Genomic DNA, 19599 nt, shown 5'->3' on the forward strand with positions numbered 1-19599 from the left:
CCACGAGGGGTCTCTGAAGACTGTGAAAGCAAAATGTAGAGGCACTTAAGGAGAGGAGACTTGCTGGAATTTCTGTGTTAGGTGTTCCTTGCCATTCCGATTAGTTTTGTAAATAAAGCAGTTGTGTTTTCGAGCCTATTTCTTTTCCAAAAGAAGGGAAGATATATGACCAGCTCCAGCCCAACAGTTTTAGCCAGGTGGATGAGATTCCATCTTTTTGCCATCATTGACCCAAATAGGAAACCTAAGAATTGAACTAAAACTGCTTCTCTTGCAGCCCATCTGTGGCTTCCAATAAGGAATCTGAGTAATATCTAGATTAAGAATCAAAGATACCTTTTATGCCACTTGAGATGAGATCAGTGACTAGAATCTTCCATTTGCTGTGTCACAGAGTGCAGATGGAGGAGGGAGGTGTCAGGATCACAGAGTTGTAAGGCACGAGGTTCTGCAGGAGCAACCTCAGCCTCTGCAGTGATTGCTTTGGGGAGGATGGGCTCCCAGGTACCCACACATTAATCCTGGTTGTGCCATTATCTTGCTGTGTGACTCTGGACAAGCCCCTTAGCCTTTCTGAACCTTAATATCTTTATCTGTAAAACAGGGGTTTGGAATTGATCTATCCAAATTCACATTTCTGTATCCCTGAGTTACAGCTATAGGACTTTGAATTGGACTGTATCACTCCATCCTAGAGACCTACCTCACCTTACCCACCACCTTTTAGGTCCTATGCCATGTGTGTAGAAAGCCTTCCAAAGCCCTCCACGCACCTCTGTGGCTTTCTTCTGTCCTTCCTGCCAGAGCATGTCTGTGCCAGAAGGCAGGGGCCGTCTTGTTCTTTTTGGAAACCTCACCCCGCAGTGCTGAGGGTCAGTATTGGGTGGATTGAATTACACACAATCACGGAATAAAGCGGGGCCTCTGCCCAGTTGTTTGTTCTCGTTCCCACATTGGCCTCTGGATCCTTTCCATGGTTCTATTACTCTTCCCTCTCTTGGCTGGAGGTCTTTTTCTTTCATTCTGGAAAACTATCATTCCCCCCTCCCCGTTTTCTAACTTGTGAAAGCCCCTTACAACTGTCTCATGTTACAAATCCTAGTGATGACTGTGCTGATAGGTAATGCCCTTAATCTGATCCAAACCATATTGTGGAATTTAATAGGAGGAGGACTTTTTCAGAGGAGTTGCTTCTTACGATTTCAATTTCAAATGTGGTTATAAATCCCTGAAGCTCAGAATTGAACGGGACCCCCTAGAGAAGCTGTTAGGGAGGTCAACCCTCCACCCAGCACTAGAAAAATCTTAGGAACAAAGGTTCTCAAACCTGCCTGATGATCAGGATCATCACTCCGAGCTTTTTAATCACCCTGCCTCGAGCCCTGCTGAGTCGACTGGCCTAGATCAGAAGTGTGATTTTAACAGGCAGCCTGTGTGCCTCTGAGGGTCAGCCAGAACCCGGGACTACCATTCTAGCACTGCTGACAGGTAGACCAGCAGCTCCTGGTTTCTCATCTGTGGGGGCTTTGCTGCCCTGTGAGATACCCAGCCCCCCTCCTCTAGTCTCTGGAAACATGCCTTGACTCTAAAACACTTAAATTACCAGTTGATTGGATTTAAAACCCACATTTGTAGGTAAAATATAGTAATTTATTTAATGACTAGATTAGATCAGGTACCTATTTTTAACAACTTGTTCTCAGGTATTTATGAATAAGTGGAATCATAGCTTATGTGGGATACAATTATACAACTGTTTGAAAATACACTGGACATTGTCATTTATGTTTATTCTTTTGTAAAATGTCTTACTATAGAGTTCTTGAAGTTATGAACCAAAACAATCTCTAGTGGCAGGAAAAAGATCAGTTGTTGCTTTGGAGTAGGACTGCAGGATGGATTACAAAAAGGCATGAGCAAATTTGGGGGATGATGGAAACATTTGGTATATTGAATCTGGTGACAGTTCACAGATGTATACATATGTCAAACTGATTGAGTTGGAAATTTAAAAGAATACTATAACTTCTAGTCTGAATCAGTATCTATTTCAATCTGCCTCGTTTGCAAAGCCTCTTTTCAACTATCCTACACTCACTTATTTAATCAGTGTTACTGTACTCTTTTGAAAACCTTGAACTACAGTTTCGATTAGAAAGGCTTTTTCTCAGTCATCTCCACTGATGAATAATAAATAAATGCCGAGCACCCTCTGTAAGAGGGCACCAGATGCCATGGTGAAGCTGACTTTTGATATCTGAGTGGGCCTCAGCCCCGAGCAGGCAGAAAGACACAGGGTGGTGTTCGTGACCACAGAGTGAGCACTGGGCTCCCTGTGGGACAGGGCATTCAGGGAAGACCCCCAGAGGGGAAGATGATGTCTCTCCAAGACCCGAAGGACAAGTAGGAAATAGCCAAGTACACAGGAGGAGATGAGTATTATCTAGACAGAGAGAACCGCATAGGCAGAGACCCAGAAAGGCCAGATAGAACAGAGCATCTTTGGAAAAGTACAAGTGGTTTCCCGTGGTTTCCCATCTCACGGGGGTGAGAGGAAGTTTACAATCGGAAGGGTGAAACATGTTAAGGAGCTTAGATACGTTTTGAAGGCACTGGGGACATCTGAAATGGATCTAAGGAGAAGGGTGGCATGATGATGTTGAGGAGCGTGATGAAGACAGTGGTAACATGGAACACTTATGTCCTGCTACCATTTACCTACCACCGTCCTGTGATACGCACACTACCTGATAACTCATTTACTCCTTGCAGCAACCCTGTGGGGTAGGCACTATTATTATTCTCATTTTACAGATGAGGAGATGGAGTTATTGAGAAGTTAAGTAACTTATCTGGAGGTAATGTAGCCAGTAGTGGTGGAGCTGGAATTTGAACTCACGAAGTCTGGTTTCAGAGTCTGAACTCTTAACCATAAGTAAATTTGTACACAAAAAACTCCTCTGGCTGTAGTTTGTAGATGGATTGGACAAGTGCATACCTGGAGACAAGGAGACCAGATAGTGTTGTTTCACAATTCAGATAAGGAGTGCTGATGATCTAGGCTAGGGCTGTGACAAGGGTGACATTATTTGTGGTCTAAGATTAACTGTTTCTTTGCATCAGCTGTGGGTTAGCATCTTTGGGGCATCTTGTGTTGAAGAGCAGCAGTTACCTCCTTGAATGACACTAATTTGGCCACTCTCTGGTCTCTTTATGGTTTAAAAAGGGGCTGGGTGGGAACCATTTCCGGGTGACGCTGCCACCTCATCTCTTGCCAGGTACCAGCTCTCCTGTCTGGGCCATCGAGCTCATGCCCTGACAATACAGCAGTGAAGGACCATGGAAATCACGTGCAGGGTAGCCATTCATCAAACAGGACTATATCACTACCCTAGATGGAAAAGCGGTGCCGTATAACCATAAACATATACATTATATATAAAAATATGCATTGTTAAAATGTTAAAAAGCTCATCAGCGTATCACCGCAATCTCGCATACTGCCAATAGAACACGTACCACATGTTGGGAGATATCATGCGAGAACATGCTGAGTGCTGTGATAGAGGAAGCTTCAAAGCCGGACTGTAGTACCAGGTACACTGGGAGGGAGAAATCGTAGTAATAGCAAACATTCCAGTAGCTCTGATACCCCATTGTGTTGCACCCTCCTTCATGACCACATCAACCCTCAGAGGTGGTCATGATTCGTATCCCCACTTAATAGACAGGGCTCAGAGTCACTTGCCCCAAATCACACAGCTGGCAAGAGCACTTAAACCCAGGTCTTCTGGCTGCAAGTCCTGGGTCTTGAAATTTTAGACTGTAACGTCCTAGCTATGGTTTGGCAAATGTAGGAAAAACTGCATCATTTACAAGGTATCCCAGCACATTTACATTTACAAGTGTATCCCAGCACTTTAAGCCTCAGGGAGTTTTCTCAACATTGTCTCCTAGAGTAATGTTTCTGTGGTTCATACAGAGCCTCTCCAGGGAGCACTGACTCTTCCGTGATCCACACAAGAGTTCAGGGAGGTAAGGGCAGTGTGTGGATCCCTTTCCAGCCTCAGAAGGGAGAGAGAATTGGCTGCTGAAACCTTGGTGGAGAGGAGTGCTCCAGGATCTTATTACCTGATGGGCACCTGTTAATAAGAATGCATTTGATTTTGGCCCCCCAAATATTCCCTGTTGTATAGTTCTCCTTCTCTCCCTGCTGGACCAAGGCCCACTGATAACAGAGCAGCGTTCACTCCCTAGAAAGGGTTGAAGCAGTTGCTCCCAAGCACTTGGAATCGAACCCCTCATCCTGCCCCGGCTCTGTGAGGTGATTCTTTTTAGCCCTTTTCTCGTCTGCAGCCAGCAAGGCCTTGAGATAACGTGAGGCCTAGTGAATCCTCCCCTAGAAATCCAACAGTGACACGACTTGTCTTTATGACAATTCTCTGATGATACATAAAGGGAAATGCAAGCCCCAGGCAGCAGAAGCTGGCTGGGTTCCAGAGTCAAAACTGAATTAAAAACTCATTAAGTAGTAGTTTGAGCCAGCGAGGCTGACTGGCTGCGCAGCGGCTGGGAAAGCTGACAGCGAGGGAGGGCAGGGCGGCATCCCCAGCTGGCAGATGGCAGGCTGTGAGCAGGGCAGGGCAGTCAAGGAATCAAGACGAAACCTGGCCCTCTGTCTGTCGTGCAGACGTGCTTGGGAGTGCGCAAGTTTGGTGAGGCCGCATAGTGTATGCTATTTGCTATATTTCCTCCCCCCACCCCCACCAGAACTGCTCCATGTGAAAGCTCCAAAACCAAAGAGGCAACGCAGAAATGCCAAAATGTAGACATTACAAAAAAAAGAAGAAGAACAAAGGGAAACAGGGCATCCAAATTTACAGAATGGTTGAGCATTCTGCTAAATCAGCACCTTTCTGTTCCATGCAAGCCTTATGGAAAATAAACAAGCAGAAGGGTATGATTTCCTATGTGTGTTGATTTTCATAGCATCTGTCCCACAGTTTGAAATTGGCTAATTGGATTTTTTAAAAACTAGAAGCAAAAATTCCACTCCCAATGGCTAGAAAGTTAGCAAGTGAAGATGAAATTCCAGAGTACTTACCATAGCTTCTAGAAAATATTAATAAGAAAGTGTGAGCTGGTTCTCTCTCTGCTGCTTTTCTGGACAACACCTCGCATTTGACCACAAGACTCAGACATAGACTGGGGAGGGCCCACAATTGAGCCCACTTACATAGTTATCCATTAATAAGTAAAGACTCATGCAGAATATTTTTTTATGTGTCAAGCCATGTACCTCTAGTGTTCCATTAGATACCCCTGGAAGATTGACATTCTTTAAATCAAATTTTAAAAATCCAAGATATTAAAAGAATGATTTGTCTAATGAAACTGTAGAGTACATAGACATTTCCTATTGAAAGAAACTGGATCAGAGAAGAGAAATACATTTTTCTTTATCATTGGCATCAAGATCCCAAGAGTTGAAGTACTGGTAAGTGGACTTTGCATCTCTCTACTAATAACCCCTAATTTTTTTTAATTAAAAAAAATAATGAAATTAATTCTTTAGAGCAATTTTATAGATATGAAATAAGAAGTTTCATAATGAATTTGATAAGAAATGACAGAAAGGCGATGCAAGTATTTTTCAGAACAGCATAAATAACATATTAAAGCAACAGCTTATATCTTTTAAGAATTGTGAGACAATGGTGACTTGGAATCAGCCATCGGGCAGCTGACCCACAGAAAGCAGGCCAAGCACTGTCCCCTTGGCTCCTGTCCCTGGCCAGGTCACACTGTTTGGCCAAGGCCCTGAGTTGAGAAGGGGTTAGCTTCTGCCTTTCCAACCCTTAATTTTGAATCCTTGCATTTTCCAGATAGCCAAGTTTAAACTGAGCAGTCGTGTCCTCTACAACCTCAGTGTGCTCTGCTTCACCTTCTAGCTCCTCCAGCGACAGCCTCTGCTCCAAGATAGATGAGGTGCTCAGACTTGCTTTCTGGTTACGAATCAGATGTTCTTTCTTTTGATTATACTCCGGAGCTCTGGCAGAGCCCGATTTGGCCTGTTCTTCTCTAGAGCCAGCTGACTTGTTGGCATTTTTACAAGGTCAAAATACACTCTCAACTTACGCTATTTTATTGTGAAACAGCAAAGAGAATGCATGGTAAGAATTTTGATTAGCATGCATATGGATAATTGCACATATTCCAAGTGTATAAATGTGTAAAAAGTACCTAATAGAGAATAATGCAAGATAGAAATGTAAAAATGATTTTATGCATGCTACCTTTCTTATGAGAACCTGTTACTTCTCATGGAAATTAAAATCTAGGGATTTTTTTCAAGAGCAAGTTTTCCCAAAGTCCCCAGATGATTTTTCTTCCCTCCCCAAACTCATTCTAAACTAGAATTTCAGTCTTTCTTAAAAGAAGATAGAAGAGGATAGAATATACCTGACTACTGTGTCTGACTTGCTCTTCGTCCTAGGTTTTACACCTGTTTCTCAGGAGAGCAACATCTGTTGGTGCAGAATGCATTTATCAATGCCTTGAAAATGCCTGTTGACCAGATTTGACTGCATCATGTCAGAAACAAATCTCTGTTTGTTAAGTAAACATTAATTAAATATATGGCCTTGAACCTAATTCCTTTTATTTCCTACATCACGTTTCCCTAAGTCTGTAGATGTGTCCATTCAGCTACAGACTCCTGCAGGTCAATGATATTCATCTTAAAATAAATAAAAAATAAATTGTTAGGTCGAGCACGGTGGCTCACACCTGTAATCCTAATACTCTGGGAGGCCAAGGTGGAAGGATCACTTGAGGTCAGGAGTTGCAAGACCAGCCTGAGCAAAAGCAAGACCCCATTTCTACAAAAAATAGAAAAATTATCCAGGTGTTGTGGCACACACCTGTAGTCCCAGCTGCTTGGGAGGCTGAGGCAGGAGGATCGCTTGAGCCCAGGAGTTTGAGGTTGCTGTGAGCTAGGCTGATGCCAGAGCACTCTAGCCTGGGCAACAGAGTGAGACTCTGTCTCAAAAAAAAAAAAATCATAATGAAACCTTCCTAATGATGCCTGATCTTAGTTCCTCGAGTGATCTTAAGGGGTGGCTGAATGACCAGAGGCAAAACCCAATGCACTTGTGAGAAAAACCAAACAAACACAAACAACTCCTGACACTTCAGGGCATTTTTTTTGGCCCTAATCCACATGAAAAGAGCTAGGTAGTGTTTCCTTTTTAATTATTTATGTAAGGCATCGGGCTTTCTGCTAATGATGGCCCAGGTGTATATTTCTCCCATCCTGAAGGTAGATCACCTGATTTGCTCACTTCGAAAGGCTGCATTTCAATCCACACTATTATGTGGAATCCCACTCTGAGATGGAATGGGTGTTTGTGTGTGTAACTATGGGTGTCTACAGTTTTAGATGTCTTGTTTTGCAGAAGATCATCATCACCTGAATGCCTGCAGGTGGAAGGCTTGGATCTAGGCTCTGTGAGATTTACATCCAAATTGCCGTCTTCATAGGACGTTCAAATGCAATATTGTACATGAAAGCATGTGAAAGCATCTTGTTAACTAAGATGTTATAAGTTAGTTGGAGGCAATAACTTGTAAATATTCACATACTTCCTCTAATTCCTCTATATCTAGTGATGTAGAGACTGTTAACCACTATCAGAACTTTAGGGGAAGAGATAACTCTGGAAATTGAGGTGGAGAAGGAGATATTCCCAGAGGAAATAAAACATGAGCTGGACCTGTAAGAAATGGATTAGATTTAAGTAGGTATTACGTCTTATTTTATGGCATGGTAAATGGTTATCATCCAACAACACCCTTTATTTAAAACCTCCTGCAAGCAAACTATCCCACTGGGGGAAGAAAATTCAGTGACCAATTGGCATGGGTGTCTGATTTACTGAAAAATTTGATTGCTTTTTAGTGGAAATTCAATTAACACATCAGCATTATAAATTACCGGATTAGTTTATGTAAGCTTTAATAGTATGGCTCATTTCAATTGAATGCTATTAAGTGAAATGAAAAAACTTGCTGGCTGACTTGAACACTGAGGGCCTGCATCTTACACATCAAAGTAAGATTCTTTGCAGGCCTGAGTCAGTAGCAAGCTGGGTCCCGTATCTCTTTTTCTGCTCTAAAAACAATGATATGAAGCAGGAAGGTCGACTCTGTATGATGTTCCTAAGAGACTACTGCATTAGTTCATGCAATGATTCCCCTTTATCCTTTTAATAAATATTTTATTGCCGAAATACAGGGTTTGGATTTGGTTGAGGGAGGAGAGGTGCAGGGTTCAGTTCTAGAAAGTTCTTCTATTCAATTTCTCCTGCCTCTGTGCCCATGAGAGGGGCTGGAACTAGCCTATGCACAGGAGCTCAATATCCTCTGTGGCAGAACCTCTGAAGACGTGGTCAGAGCAGTTAACCTCACAAGGCCTTATTGCTTGGTCCTCTTTAGTGTTTAGTAAATAGGACTAAATATCTACCCAAGGCTTTATGTTCCTGTAGCTTATCAAGTCTTTCTTTTTTTTTTTTTTTTTTTTTTTGAGACAGAGTCTCACTTTTGTTGCCCAGGTTAGAGTGAGTGCCGTGGCATCAGCCTAGCTCACAGCAACCTCAAACTCCTGGGCTTAAGCAATCCTCCTGCCTCAGCCTCCCGAGTAGCTGGGACTACAGGCATGCGCCACCATACTCGGCTAATTTTTTCTATATATATTAGTTGGCCAATTACTTGCTCAGGCTGGTTTCGAACTCCTGACTTCGAGCTATCCACTCGCCTCGGCCTCCCAGAGTGCTAGGATTACAGGCGTGAGCCACCGCGCCCAGCAGTTTATCAAGTCTTCAGAAATGGTTCCCTTCTCCTGCTGCTGTCTATTAGAACAACACGCAGAGACTAGAAGAGGATTAAGTGGAAGTTGGTGGGGGTGGGGGGTGTGGGTACAGGGATATTCCCTTCTTCCCTGCTTAGAATAAGAAAAGGGAGTATAGTTAGGAGGAAAACATATGAGCAAATATGATGGTTTTTCTGGGGCTATTTGTGAGCAAAGGACGGAGCCTGCTGATGCCATAGAGATCTCAAAAGATCATGCGTGGGCCAAAGGTCTAAAGAAAATATATTTAAAAATGGAAGGAGCATGCTTGGGATTCAATGGAAGTCCTCTGAGAGAAGTTGAGATCCAGACTCTGAGTGAGACATCATTTTGGTTCCCCAGACAGGGTATGTAACTGAGGGCAGAGAGCAGGAAAGAAACGAGGAAGCAGGGCTGTGCCCCTGGAGTGCTGAGAGTCACCCTTCAGCCCTGGGAGAGGGAAGACCCAAGGTCAGTAAGAACTGGGTGTGCTTTTCCCGGAAGCCAAGCATCCAGCTATGAACAACACCCGCACAGTGTAAAGTGGAAACACACAGGTGCTGATCCACTCGCCATGCACGAATTAGCCATCTCCACCTCCCCTTGAAATGAGGCAATGTATACATAAACACAGTTCCAACGGACAGCGAAAATCACAAGTCTCTTGGGGTGGGCTAAGGCTTTATGTCAAATGCTATAAAGATGTGACCAGATTTATTTGTGCCAGCTGAGTATCCACCTGTAGGGTACCGTTGCAGATGGTGGCAGCCAAGGCACCACGTCAGCCAGGACCAGATCTCGGGTCTCTTTGGCCTCATCTCTTTCGGTCAGGATCTCAACCTTAAGAAGTCCCTTCCTGGCAGATCACCAAGCTGGTGGCTGTGCCCCAGCTCCTGTTGGCAGTATTGCTCCCTTGGGACTTTACCAAGGGAAAAAATCAACTTATATTATTTTTCCCTGGCCTAGGGCTAAAGGCTTGCACAGGGATGGCAATTATTAGATTCTAGGTTTAATACATGCTATGTCAGCCATTTGCATTTTTTTCTTTATCTGTTTCCTTTTCAATAGCCAAGAACCAAAAGCAGCTAATTTGGCTTTTGTTTTTTAAGGTAGCTGGCTTTGAGGGGGAATAATAGTGTGATGATTTGTTCCCGATGGTAACAGATGAGGGTGAAAGGGCAACCATTTCCCTGGATTTGATCAATGGCAGGAATTTGATGGCAAATTAAATGTCGGATAAACCTGTCAAATGATTCCCAGAATCAATATTTACTGGGAAAACTTGTTCGGGTCTTTAATGATCACATTTGCTCCCAAGGGAAATAATTCTAGCAGTATGTTCAGACATTAGGATCGTAATGCATAAAAACAATATGAGGGTGATTTTAAACAAGGTCACTTATTATGTTGTTATTGATCAATAGAGTATTCATCATCTCTACTGTCTTGTTTCTCAAAGAAGGGACCACAGAGCCATTGGGATCCCCTGAGAGATTGTAGAAATGTGGAGTCCCAGGCCCCGCCTGCTGCCTCCTGAACCGCAATGTCTGGGGGGACCATGCAAATCTGCATTTTACTGCATCCCCAAGGGACTGTGGGGCATATACAGTTCTGACAGCTGTCAGCCTACAGTCTTTCTCCTCCACCAGGCAGATGTGTCTCAAGCCCCCAACAGAAATAAAGCCATGCCTGGAGGCTAGGTAATGTGTCATAGCAGTATATATGGAGGCCAAACCAAGAGTGTTTTGGATTGAATTTGAAAACCAAGTATGAGTTATTATTGGATTACTTAATGTCTTTGAACTATCCTGCCTCTACTCTGCTCTATGCAGAAGCGAATTTAGGTTTGTAACTCGGAAGAGCACTGTGGTATGGGTCACTTCAGAGGGGGAAGGGCAGAGAGAAGGCAGTGGCCCCCTTATCACTTCTCCTGTGGTTTTTCTCCATCACCGTCACTGACTTTCTCCTGTCTTTGCCCGTCCTTTAAATAATGGCATTTCCCAAGACTGTTCTCAGAAAGAAGCCTTGTGTTCTCTAAGAACATCAACTGAAAATATACTGATGCCTCCCAGATCTGTGCTTCTGGCCCAACCTGTCACCCAAGCACCAGATCCACAGCCCTACCTGCTTATTGGACAGAGCCATCTGGATGCCCCACAGGGACCTCACACTCAGCATGTCCCAAACCAAACTCACTGTCACCTTCCTTCCTTTAAGATGGCTTGTCAGTTAAGAGCCTGGGCTCTGGAGTTTGACCACTTGGTCTCCATCCCAGCTCCACTATGAGACCATTGGGCTGTTGCCCCACTGCCCAGAGCCTCATTTTCCTCATCTGTGAAATAGGAATAGTGCCTTCCCCAAGGGTTCATGTGCAGAGTAAGATAACAGACATAAAGAATTTAGGTCAGTGCGTGACCCAGGGCAGGCATTCAGGATACCTTAGCCATTTTTATTATTCATTCCTTTATCAAATGTCAACTGAGTGCCTGCTCTGTGAGACAGTGCTTCTGACCTAACGATTCCTGAATTAGAAACTGTCAAAATGCCAAGTCTCCCCATTAAGCCATATCCCTTCAGGACAGGAGTAGCATGTCATTCATGTTTTAATCTCAATGCTCAGTTTATGAATGTAGCACTAACTTGCCTGATTTAAACTCTAGAAAACCGTGTCCTCTATAGGTAATTCACATTGTCTTAACACATAAGAAATACAAAGGCAGGAGAAGACCATTAAGATTTTTAAAAACTCTGACACCTACCTACTCTAGTCTCGGGAAAGTGAGGTCTAATTGTTGAACCATGTGAAAGTGACATTTTTGAGATAAAAAATAGCAGATATAGGTAATCTCCTGGTTTACCCTAATAACTTGGCAGGGTACTTGGCACATGGCAGCTGTTCCTCAAAACAAAAATAATTCCCAAATCTGTCTCCCAAATGCTGGGATTAATGTATAACATTCTAAGGAAAATGTGTTTAAAATAAATCTTATTTTAAAAATGTAAGGATTTGGGCCCTGTAAACTCTTAAAACAATCTGAGAAGCACTGAGGGGCAGTGAGTGGGATCAGGAGTCAGATGGGCTGGATATGAAACCTAGTTCGGTAGCTTATTTTATATCTGTGATGCTGGACAAGACAGCTAACTCTTCTTAAACCACCTGCCCCCATCAGCTTCAATTTCACCTTCTATAAAATGGAAAGAATTACAAGCATTGATTGTTGTAATGCGCAAATGAGGTAACATGCAAATAAAAAATTTTATAAGCCATAAAGTGCATCACAAACAAAAGGTAGTGTCAGTGTTCTTGCACCTACTCCCAAATAGAACTGGCCACAATATGCATTTGGCAGTCCTACAAATACAACAGTCTGTGGCTTATAACAGGCCACTACTTGTCTCTAAGGCTCATCCTTCTCTTCTGTAAAATGAGAGAGAGAGAGAAGGAATGAAATTGTCACCAGGGCTCCTTAGGGTCCTCCCTTTCTGTGAGTTGAAAAAATTCTGATTTCTCACACCGTGAAAGTGGAAGCGACAGGTCCTCATAGGCTCATGGGGATGTTTCCTTCTTGGCTTCTGGACACCTCACTTCTTAAAAGCAGAGGAAGGGACTCCTTTCTTGTGCACGAGGAGCATGAGTATTTTGCTTTGTCTGCAGTAGCTTTTGTTTAGAGAACAGAAACTCGCAGATCCCACCTCATCTCAGCCCCAGGTCAGAGCTGTGGCACCTGGCATTTAGGCTTACATGCATGGACACAGAGGAGAGCGCTCTGTCAATGGTGAAGCAGGAGACAGCTGTTCATTTCTGCTTTCAACGAAACCTGGAGTTGGCTCCCCTGACAGCTTACTACCTCCCCTTCCCTTGGTCTGCCTCTGTGTGTGTGTGTGTGTGTGTGTGTGTGTGTGTGTAGCTTCTATGCATTGTTGAAGATGTGACCTTCAGGCTACCTCATCAACCTCAGTTTCTGCCAACTTTGGGCATGGCTAGTCCTCCTTAGGTTTCTTCCAGGGAGCCAGAGTTTCATCAACACCATCTGTGATATTTATTCCTCCTTCTTTCAGCCAGATGATAAGATAAAAAGAAAAAAGAAGCAAACTTCTTTCTTCCACTCTCTTTCACTTCTAACCCTTGACAGCCTGGATTTTCATCCCTTTGCCTTGAGGCTTTCAAAAAGGGAGAGGAAAAAAGGAAGAGGAGAACTTAGGAGAATGGGACTGGGTAGGAGAATTTAGAGGATTTAGAAAGCAATTTAGAAGGTGGTTTATGTAAAGTGAGAACACTGCAAAAGGAGTTGGACCTATTGTCTCCTGGCATCCTCTTCCCCCACAAACCCTGGATATAGTGTGTGCATGGGAACATGAGGGCCTGTGAGATGCAAGAGGAGGCTCCCTCTGCCACCAGGAACAGGGCCTGTGAGTGGCAGCCCGAAGGCTCGGTTTGCACCTGCCCACTGTGAACAATTTAGAGCAAGGAAAGAAACTCGGAAGTTTTGTTTTGTTTTGTTTTTTTCTCCAGGCATCTAAAGGTCAGGGAAAGTAAAGCACAAGATCGCAGAGCACCTAAGGGAAGGAGGGGGTGGGAGGTCAAACTGACACATGGAAAACAAACCAAAACCAATGACAGCAAAAAAGAAAAGTGACTAACAGTGACAAGGTCGAAGAAATGTAGACAAAATTAGGTTTAGATTCGAATTATAGAATAACTAAATACTCTGTAACACAAAAAGATATCCAAGGTCAGAAAAAAAAATGTTGTCTAACTCTCAAGCAATAATCAACTTATTTAAATTTAAAAGCGTTATTTACAAAGTCTCTTGAACTTGTTTACAATGGAATTTGAGTTTTTTATTTTCTTAAGAAAACAAATGGTTCAAACTTTGGAGAGCCTTGGATTTAGGAACATGCATCAGAGATGAAACAGATGCAGAAACAAGAATTTATTTCCAACAGAAAAGAAATGTCGTTTTCAGGAATATCAGGGGAAACGTGGGAGAGAATCTGGCTGATTGCTCAGCAGAAACCAAGGAGGCATTGGCCTTGGGTCTGTGTGGGAGGCCAGTGTGCCCAGCCGCGCACAAGAGCGATTCAGCGGGTCCTGGCTGCCCGGCAGCTGACCCAGGCTGTGCGCTTGCCCGTTACAAAGGGGGATCTTGGCATCACAACGTGAAAATCTTTATTTTGGATGAGAGTGGATAAGGGAAAGGGGGAGAACGGAATAGTGTCACAGCACTGAGGTTGGCCCCGTGTGTTCTCGTGGAGCGAGACAGGGGTCCCAGCTCTGCTCTTCTACAGTCTGGGAGGTCTCCGGCAAGTCAGTAGAACTTAGATCTGTGGTCTGTGACAAGGGGATAATAATATTAGCTCCCACCACTTCCCAGGAATGTTACAAGGCTTAAACAAGGCACTATCTGAAGGACAGAATGCTCCGAAAGCTCAAAAGCACTCTACACATGTAAGTTTTTAGTGCTGTGTTCTTTGATGGACTCTGTCATGATCAAAGGATTAAGTGCTGTCACTAAACTCTTCTCTGTATCAGGTTATTTTCTGATCCAAGCAGGATGGCACCTAGCACATAGAAGGTGTTCCAACGTGTGCATGACCTTAAAACCAGTATGCACATTGGATTGTGCTTTTCTATTTACCCATGTTCCCTGCTGGCTCTGAGACACCCAACCTCGAAAAAGTTCTTTTCCAAGCCTCAGGCTGAGAGCCACAAGAGCAGAGAGATGTGCAAAGATGAGTGAGTTGATTGGAGGAGTTAATTTGACGTCCGAGAGGGCCCCTGAGAAATCAAACTCCCTCCAGGGTGAGGAGTTGCATTTCTCGGAGAGGGACTCAGAGTCATTTCCTGGTAATGGTTGGCTTTCCATTTTCTGTGCTGGTGCTGTGGTCTTTGGGGATCTGTGAAGTCAGAGCCAAGACTACCAGCACGTTGTTTTCTAAGAGCGTCTTAGTGGCAGCGGTGAGGGCCTTAGTTGGTTTCTAGCCCTGCCTGGTGATAATGGTGTCCCTGGGGCTGAGGTGATTTCTTGCTCCTGGGGAACAAGAGGGGGGCTGCTGTTAGGCCAGGTGGCCTCAGCCCTTCTCCCGGACCCCGCCCCAGAGCCCTGGCTTCCTCACTTGTGGGTGCCCTCCCTCCTTCTGAGAAGGGAGCTCAGGAGACGCCTTCCCGCCAGGCCGGCCAGGGCCCGGGGCCAGCTCTGGGCCCTAGCATTTGTTCAGAGGGAACCTCCGCTAGGGAATCTGGAAGAGAAGATTCAGTAGCCAACTTTGCTTATTCAGGAGTCCCCCTTCCCTCCACAGCAGCTCGCTCTCTCTTCAGACTGACCACACGCTGGCTCTATACGTTCTGTGGGGTCCTGCAAAAAGGAGGCCAGAAATGATTTCAGATAAAAAGCTGCTAATTAAAAGCTGCTGGGAAACCTGTTGGTAATGTTTAGTTCCTGTACCAAGTACCTTTCGTTTCTTGCTCTTAGCAAGCTTAATTTTAGCCTGGGGAGTGTTTTTTGTACATGGGACTGGAGGTTAGAGCTGTCCTTTCAAAAAACCCACTTTGGTGAAGAGGTTGAGTTAAAAAACTCTAAGTGCTCTCATTCCCTCCTTCCTTCCTTCCTTCCTTCCTTCCTTCCTTCCTTCCTTCCTTCCTTCCTTCCTTCCTTCCTTCCTTCCTTTCTTCCTTCCTTCCTTCCTTCCTTCCTTCCTTCCTTCCTTCCTTCCTTCCTTCCTTCCTTCCTTCCTTCCTTCTTCTCTTCTTTCCCTCTTTCCTTTCCTCCCTCTGTCCCTTTTTCCTTCTAATGAAATCAGACTTTAAAATCAAGACATTCTATGCTGTGGCCTTCTCTTGATCTACCAAATCTTACTTTTAGCTAAATAATCCCAGTCCTTATCTCATGCAATTCCAACTCTGGAATCTTCACATTGGAAGTTTTTGTAGTGTTGAATCACAGTATTAAATATGTTTTCTAAGGGCCTGGAAGAAGTTGGTAGGTGAAAACATGTAGCAGCAAGAGCTGCCGGAGCAGGGGGCAGACATGGGGTGGGGTGGGGGTTCTCTCCTGGCTGCAGCCTCTGCCCCAGCCTTGACTCTTGGTCCTGGTTACCAGTGATTTCAGAACCCTCCTCATCTTCTCCTTTTCACACTAAATAGAAATAGAAGGCTTTCTTTTATTCCATAATTCCATTTCTATTTTCTGCTTCTGAAACCAAGGAGAAGCCTGTGTGTGTGTGTGTGTGTATGTGTGTGTGTGTGTTTATAGGAATCTAAAATTCTGTGGAGAAGAGACCTCACATGCATCCTATAAATTTATATATGTAGAAAATAACATTTTGCTTTAAGAGATTTCAAAATCACCTGAATTTAGTGAAAAATAAACAACTGAAACAACCCAACTTTATAAAACATATAGATTCAGTTAATCTGTCAATTTTTCAAAAAGGAAAAAAGAAATCCCAGCAATAACTGAAATATACAGGCTTATTTTTGAGTTCCAAACGCAGCCTTGGGTGAATGCAAACAAAAGCCTCATTGTCTGCAAGGCCCCTGCTGCTTCCAGGGTCCCAGACCATCCTCTTTTGATTATTCTGAGGTGGAGCAGACCCCTTTTTGTCACACAATAGTCTTCTCCGCTCTCCCCCGCTCCGAGCCCCCTCCTCCCCCGTTGGCCTTCACATTCACCCTGGGCTTTGTGGGGCAGCCCTCAAAGACTGTTTCTTGTGGAAGCAATAGGTGACACAATCATCCATCCAGCCCCCACTTTTGCATCCCTCAGAGGGAAGCTGAGGGAGGTTAACTATTCCCTGTGAGGCGTGGGGTGGAGACTGCAGACCCCGAGGGTGGGGAGAGAGGCTGGGGCTGGGTTGCCATTCTTTCCTGGGAACTTCTTTTCTGAAGCGACTGAATGAGACCTTTGCAGGCGAGGGTGGTGGCCTCTCCTTCAGAATGGCTGGCCGGCTTCCCAGTGTGAAACATTCCCCAAGTATGCAACTGTGGAGCGCCCCAGCAGAGAGCAGCCTGCCCGCCCCCGCGGGGATGCCGGGGCTGAGGCCCGGCTCGGCCAGATGCTGGGGTGGCCCGGCCCCTGGTTACGTCTTCCCCCGGAAGAATCTGGCCAACAGTCCTGCCGTGACAAGAGCTAGAAGCTTCTCTCTCTCTCTCTCTCTCTCTCTCTCCCTTTAAATCCCCTCCTTCATTCAAATCTGATCCTATAAAAAGGCTTTTGTTGAAGGAGCAGCCGTGGCATCTTGGTGCATGTCTGCGCCATTCCTCCCGGCATTTCCAAAGATGGACAAAAAGAACATCGTTAGTTGAGTTCCTGGACAAACTGGTCTGAAAATTGATTTGGGAGGGGTAGAGGTAAACAGCAGCTGTCACATGGCATTTGTTTTGTTTGCAAGTGATGAAGCCAAAGAGGAAGGGAACTTCTGGCGGATGGTAAGGAGCCCCCTCCCAGCGAGCGCCTGGTAGCAGGCGACCTTGCTTTGCGCCTGGGGAGGGCGGGACCGCGGGCAGGGGTGGGCTGTGCAGGGCTGCTGTTGCTTGGAGGTGCGTGTTGAAGGGTGCAGTTAGCAGGGCTGGGGGCATCGTGTAGGAGCACTTAGGAAAGAAAGGGGTTCTGATTTCATTACCATCTCTTGGGGAGGGGCCACTCTGTGTACCCTGCTCAACTCCACGTCTGTGGCTTCCTACAGAATATAGTCAGGATGGCAGTCGTACCTGGACGTTGTGCTGCCTGACACTTTGGGTGCTCACATCAAAAGTATGACCAAGGCAATGACTTCACTTCTTGGTCTTAAGCTTTTGCTTAATTTTGGCACAGTGCTTAGTGCCTTTGACATTCCTGAACTCTTTGTTTCAAGAGGCCCCTTGGAAAGACCTTGAAAGAGGTCCTTATGGTTTTATGTATTTTGCCAATTTTCATTTTATCGTTTGCTTATTCAATTTGATTTTCTTTTGCTTTAGCATTAAATGCACATTTTTGTCAAAAACAACCAAAAAGCCAAAAGCAGGCCAGGCGTGATGGCTCACACCTGTAATCCTAGAACTTTGGGAGGCCAAGGCAGGAGGATTGCTTGAGGACAGGAGTTTGAGATCAGCCTGAGCAACAATGAGACCCTCCTCTCTACCAAAAATAGAAAAGTTAGGGGGGTGTGGTAACCCCGCCTATAGGTGCTGTAACGCGCCTATAGTCCGAGCTACTCAGGAGGCTGAGGCAGAAGGACTGCTGGAGCCCAGAGTGGAGGTTGCAGTGAGCTATGATGATGCCACTGCATTCTAGCTTGAGAGACAGAGAGAGACCCTGTCTCACAAACAAACAAACCAAAAACCCCAAAAAGCAATGTCCAACAAATTACAATATTTAGCATTTATAATAAATGAACTTTCTTTCCTATGATTTATTCTTCTTAAACCTTAGTTCTTTGCCTGCTCAGACTGTGTTACATTTTTCTGTTTCTTCATTTTTAAGTGTTTGAAATAAGATGTCCTATACTTTCTCTTAATTTTACCTTCTTTTATGTGGGTATTCTGCTACCCTTGCCTTTTTTTTAGCCAATATTCTTCTAATACTTTCTGGCTTCTTGCTTCTTGAAGCACATTTCTGGTTTATTCCTTTGGACTTTTCCGTAGCTCTCCCTTGGCATGTAATGTCTGTGCCTCGTCTATTTCCCCAAATCCTAGTTTCGGTAACTAGCACCATGGAGCAGTGAAATGGAAGGGCTCTAGAGCCAGGCAACCTGGGTCCAAATCCTGGCTCGACCACTTACTAGTCATGTGACCCTGGGCTAATTAATTCTCTTCTATAGACTCATTGTCCCCGATGGAAAAATCGTAGTACCTGTATCACAGAGCTCTTCTAGGGATAAACGAAGTCGTGTATGTGAAGTCTTAGAACAGTGCCTGACACCATAATTAGCTTGGGCTTCTTTTATATGTGATGTGGGGCTTATTGGTAAATATGAGCTGTTAGGAAGAGTGAGATGGTGGAGGAGAACGGGCTTGACAATGGCCATGGTGATAAGCATTTCAACATGTTGCTGTTTCTGGTGCTTCTGGTCCTTGCTGATAGAAAGGGAAAAAAAAAACTCTCGCTAAGCTGTGTGCTCTGGATTGCTTTCTTTTTAAATTTTTTAACTGCTTTATTGAGATAATTTGCATACCACATAGTTCACTCATTTAAAGTGTACCAGTAAATGTTTTTGATGTATTACTTTATTTTTTAAAGTTGTGATATATATATTAATTTATATAAAAAACATAAAATTTTCCAATTTAACTATTTTTTTTTTTTTTTTTTTTTTGAGACAGAGTCTCGCTTTGTTGCCCAGGCTAGAGTGAGTGCCGTGGCGTCCTAGCTCACAGCAACCTCAAACTCCTGGGCTCGAGTGATCCTTCTGCCTCAGCCTCCCGGGTAGCTGGGACTACAGGCATGCGCCACCATGCCCAGCTAATTTTTTATATATATCAGTTGGCCAATTAATTTCTTTCTATTTATAGTAGAGACGAGGTCTCGCTCTTGCTCAGGCTGGTTTTGAACTCCTGACCTTGAGCAATCCGCCCGCCTCGGCCTCCCAAGAGCTAGGATTACAGGCGTGAGCCACAGCGCCCGGCCCAATTTAACTATTTTTAAACATACAATTCAGTGTCATTAATTGCATTCACAAGGTTGTACAACCATCACCTCTATTTTAAAAACATTATCATCACCCCAAACAGAAAC

At 44.4% G+C, this 19599-nt stretch overlaps 1 protein-coding gene across 3 annotated transcripts in view; it reads left to right on the forward strand.

Annotated features, from left to right (window-relative positions):
- Window positions 1-19599, forward strand: part of MAP1B (microtubule associated protein 1B) — a 101358-nt gene that overhangs the window by 54064 nt on the left and 27695 nt on the right. The window contains exon 1 of one of the 3 annotated variants that reach the window (XM_012783252.2): window positions 17011-17315. The exons of the other annotated variants lie outside the window; for them this stretch is intronic. The gene's annotated coding sequence lies outside the window, so the exon portion shown is untranslated. Of the gene's footprint in view, window positions 1-17010; window positions 17316-19599 lie in introns of those variants that run through there. 3 annotated transcript variants of the gene reach the window in all.

Source organism: Microcebus murinus, chromosome 11 (genome assembly GCF_040939455.1).
Source record: "Microcebus murinus isolate Inina chromosome 11, M.murinus_Inina_mat1.0, whole genome shotgun sequence".
Taxonomy (NCBI): Eukaryota; Metazoa; Chordata; class Mammalia; order Primates; family Cheirogaleidae; genus Microcebus; species Microcebus murinus.